The following is a 5,040-nucleotide window of genomic DNA, read 5'->3' as shown; positions in this document are numbered from 1 at the left end:
AGAAGGTTGTGGTTTTATATTAGTTAAACCTACAGTCTACTGACTATATTCCATCCTACACCCCTACTGCTTTTCCAAAGATGATGATGTTTTTGTTTTTTTTTGGGGGGGGGGCAATGGGGAGCAGAGGAATTATTTTTACTTGCCTTAGGTGAGCTTATTTTACTCCTCACCATTTAGAATTAGACTTTATTGATTGTTATTGTACACTACAACAAAATTAGTAACTGAATTATTGAAACTCTCTCCCTTTGTCTCTCTCTATCTTTCAAAAATCTCTGGTTTTTCCACTTTTATTTTAATTTTTGATTTTTTTTTTCAGTTTTGTCACCACAAAATGCACTCTTAAAATGCCCATTGTTTAATAAGTGAAAAGGATATATCCATTAATCAAGTTTATTTGTATAGCACATTTCAGCAACAAGGAAGTTCAAAGTGCTTTCCATCAAAAATACATAAAAATACAAAGTCATTGAACACTCAGTCATTGTAGTCTAGTATTCCTAAAATTTCCTTTCAGGTAATTAATATTTATTTCTAGAATTGTACTGCTCAGGGTTGCAGCATGTTGGAGTATCTTTGTACTTTCACTGAAATTAGAATTTTGAATTTGAATTAATAAAGAACCATGCTTTTAATTCTGAAACTGTCCCTGGCTGCAGAATGCAAGTTTGTACTGTCACTGAACAGATGACAGTCTGATGATGTCATATATCATAGTGATGTCACAAAATCTACTTCTGTGATGCCAGTTCTGAGTCACTTGAATGAACTGAACTTCACTGCACTTCATTCCACTTTGGATCGCGGTGAAGTGTACACACTGAATTGGAACCAGTCTGTGAGCTGAGTTTCTTGGATTGACAGGAATTAGACATTTCTGGATTTAACTTAGACCTGCTTTTCGTGTAAAGACCCTTGGGATTCTGGTTATTGTGAAATACTTTCACTAAAAAATGGATAGAAATACAGTCATCCTACCATCATACTGTTGGTATACAATTCAGCAAATGTCAAGAGCACATAATCTTGTCAGTGAAAATTGCCAAAAGGAGTTTGATCGTTTGCGACCACAACTTAACATTATGGAGGCAAAACGCACTAAACACGTAGCAAAGAAAGACGCAGAGAAACTAGCAAAAGAGCAAGGATTTGACCGGATTGCTGAACAAGAAAGGATGTTCAAAGAACAGGAAAATCGTGCCCTAATTGAAGACAGCAAATACAGAATTATGCAAAGAGACAAGGCCGTGGAGAATTTTAACAGAGAACTCAATAAACAAGGGATAAAAGAATACAACAAGGTGTTGGCGGCATATCAACGAGACAAGAGGGCAGCTGCACGAAAACTTGCAAAAGAAAGTGGGGAGATCAATTCTTGGAACAATGCCGCCGATGAACGCATTAAAAATGACGCTATTAAACGGAAACAGAACACACGGGCTGATGCCGACAATTACATTGGCCGGATGCGTGAAAATAAACAAATTGCAGAACAGAAACGACAACTTGCACAAGAGGAGACAAGGCAAATTATGCTCCGAGATGCATACCTAAACCAAAAGGAAAATGAGGACAGACAGAAATGGAGGGAAAGGGAAAGGAATTGCATTGCGCAAAATGTTTTAAGGCCCAAACTCTCCAAAATGGAGCAGGTGGCAAAATCTCGCAAGGAGGACCCAGTGAATTGGGGGGATTTTCTCTCGACCTCTAGAAATCCAGAAAAACATAAGGCCGACAGATTAAGAGAGACTCAGATGAAGATACAAACCGTGTATGACAAACTGGCAGAGATAAAAAATGAGGAAGCTTCCAGGTTGGCTTCAAGAGAAGATAGAATGAGGAAAGTCGAGGAACAAATGAGGATGAAAGAAAAACAGCGAGCAGAGGAAGAACAGCAGAGAAAGACTGCAATGGAAAAATCAGTTTCGAAAACAAATGCTTATTTAGCAAGAGAGAAACTAGAGGGGAAACAATCCGACAAGGAGAAGAACAAAAAACGGCTGTATGAAATGAGGGAGGCTGACAAGTTGTATGCAGCTGAAGAAGAAAAAAAGAACCAACAAAAACGACAAATCAACGTCGACTGTTCCATCTTCAACCTTCGAATGGCAGCAGAGAAGCGTGCCAAAGAGAGAAATCAGAAAAATATGGACATGGAAGAACAGCGGAGGCTTCATCACAGTTTCACTACTGTTTCAGATCCAATTAAGGAATACATGAAGACTGAACTGCAGAAGGCTGAAGACAGGGGGCTGGATGTACGATACATCCAAAGCAAATTTAGGAAACCCAAGCCACCTCCCAAAGTTGGTGATTCTTGCAGGGTTTTAAACATTTGTCCCAGTTATGACACTTGTCCCAGTCTTGACACTGGTACCAGTCTTGACACTAGTCCCAGTTTTGAGCCAGACCCGGCAAATGTCGTCAAAGTGCAACATGCACGTATAATAAGGCATGCTCAAATGCCAAAACATGGCTTTCTGCCACCTATAACTTCCAACACTCCCTGCAATTGACTATCTAAAGCAGTGGTCTCAATCTGCAGTCCTCAAGACCCAGAGTCCTGCAGCTTTTAGATGTGCCCCTTGTCCTACACACTTGAATTAAACGGCAAAACTGCCTCACTAGCATGCAGTCAAGCTCTACAGAGCTCTGCTGATATGCTAGTATAGGATTTAGGTGTGCTGAAGGAGAGAGACATCTAGAATTTCAGGACCGGAGTTTGAGACCACTGCTCTAAAACTTCCCCCAATTGTACAATTTAATCTCATCTCTTCATCTCTTGTCTTGTCTTCTCATCTCGTCTTTGTCTATTCTGTTGGTTCTCTCCGGGTGCTCCGGCTTCTCCTGAAGTCCACAAACATGACACTTAATTGATCTCTTTAAATGACCCCATCACCATAGATTCTGTTATGTTATACAGTATGTATAGAAAATGGCTGGATAATAGAAATCAACTTGGATACAAATTCTATACAATTTTTACTATAATAATATTTTTACTATTAATACAGTAAAAATAACAAAATCTCCCCACTATGGAATAGCCACCTTAATGTGTGCAGCTAAGGGTCCCCAAGTCCAGTCCTCAAGGGCTACCATCCTACAACTTTTAGATGCATCTCTGCTCAAACACACCTGGATCAAATAAACTGCTCGTTACCAGCCTATTTCATAGCTGAATAAATGCTGGTGATGGTTAAATTGTAGCAGAGATGCATCTAAAAGTTGCATCTCTGCTACAGAGATGCAACTTTGCATCTCCTCCAGACATTGAGGACTGGACTTGGGGACCCCCAGGTCATACTATAAGCAGGTTGGTAGTTTTTATAAAATACAATAAAATAAGTCTAAGTCTCTATGTTCAACAGTATACCTGTATCTGAATACTCATTAGATGCTTAAACTTGCATACAAAATCTCTGTTTGTTAATTTACTGACTTATTTTCGTTTATCTATTTTAGACATGGTCAAAAGATCCTGGTTAAATAAGCCAATACTCCCCACCCTTCTCAACAACCTCTTTGGGGTTATATAATTGACAATCAATCAACTCACCTATTAGGTCCCCAAAAGGCAATTCTGTTGTAAAACTTAGTGGGGACAGCCAACGCATTCATACAAACTTTTACAAAGCAATTGATGAAACAAAATAGGAAGGTATATCTGACGAATGTCGAAAAATAAAATTAGTTAAAGAACAAATAAAAACATGAGCTAAAATGATATTGGACAGCAGCAATTCGACAACAACTTAAAGTTAGGGCTAACCTGGCCATTGCCTTCCTGTGCTATTCTGCTCGATTCAAATCTGGTTTATAGCTCAGTCTCGGCTTTCTCCCATTAATTTGGATTTCTCCCGAATTAATATTAACAGTCATCTTGTTTAGCTTAACACTTAAGAGTGGGGGTTGGCTATTTACAGCACAGGTAAGCTTCTTAACTTGGCGCATTACATGTCACAGCCAAACATGATACACAGCTCTGCATTACGATGTCACCAGGTGACTCAGAACCCTTCAAGTCACTGAACAGATGCTTAGACCAGATAAATGTGTGGATGTGCCAAAACTTTCTTCAGTTGAATAGAAACAAAACTGAAGTTATTATCTTTGGACCTAAAAAGGGACGGTCTAGAGCAGGGGTGGGCAATCCTGGTCCTTGAGGGCCGGTGTCCTGCAACTCTTAGATGTCTCCCTGGTCCAACACACTTGAATCACCTCCTAAGTGCAGTCAAGTTCTCCAGAGTCCTGCTAATGACCTCATTTTTTGACTCAGGTGTGTTGAAGTAGAGATGCATCTAAAAGTTTTAGTTTTGCCTTGAGGCTTGGAGTTCCCCACCCCTGATCTAGAATCAATGCACAGCTTCAGTTATTACAATTAAAAACCAGCAATCAGGCTGGAGAGTAGTGATGGACTCTGACCTGAACCTTCAGAGTCACATAAAAACAGTTACAAAATTGGTCTTCTATCACCTGAAGAACATCTCCAGGATTAGAGGATTAATGTCTGAGCGAGATCTAGAGAAACTCATCCATGCGTTTTATCTTTAGTCGCATTAATTACTGCAACAGCGTCTTTACAGGTCTGCCTAAAAAAATCAATCAGACAGCTGCAGCTGATCCAGAACGCTGCTGCTGGTGTTCTGACTAAAAACCAGGAAGATAGAGCACATCACTCCTGCTCTAAAGTCTTTACACTGGCTCCCTGTGGCTATGCATATTTTTAATGAATAAAAAAGACCACAGTTTCAAACTTAACACTACAATACCATTAATGTATAATTTATTGGAATTTGTATTTTTTCATCTTGTATTGTTTCTTTTCATTCATTGCTCCTCATTTCTTCATGTAGCTTATACATCAGGAAAAATGACTTAATAAATAAAATGTTGGGAATTTCTTGTACCCTTCTCCCGTAATATGTCTTTAGACGTCACAATTGAACCATGTTTTACTCACTACGGAAAAAATACATGCTGTAAATGTCATAAGAAACGCACTTGAGCAATCCCCTTGCTAAAAAAAATTGAATA

This window comes from Poecilia latipinna, unplaced genomic scaffold (genome assembly GCF_001443285.1).
Source record: "Poecilia latipinna isolate Pla-1442-1.1 unplaced genomic scaffold, P_latipinna-1.0 Scaffold525, whole genome shotgun sequence".
In the NCBI taxonomy this organism is placed as follows: Eukaryota; Metazoa; Chordata; class Actinopteri; order Cyprinodontiformes; family Poeciliidae; genus Poecilia; species Poecilia latipinna.
This window is presented reverse-complemented; position numbering follows the sequence as displayed.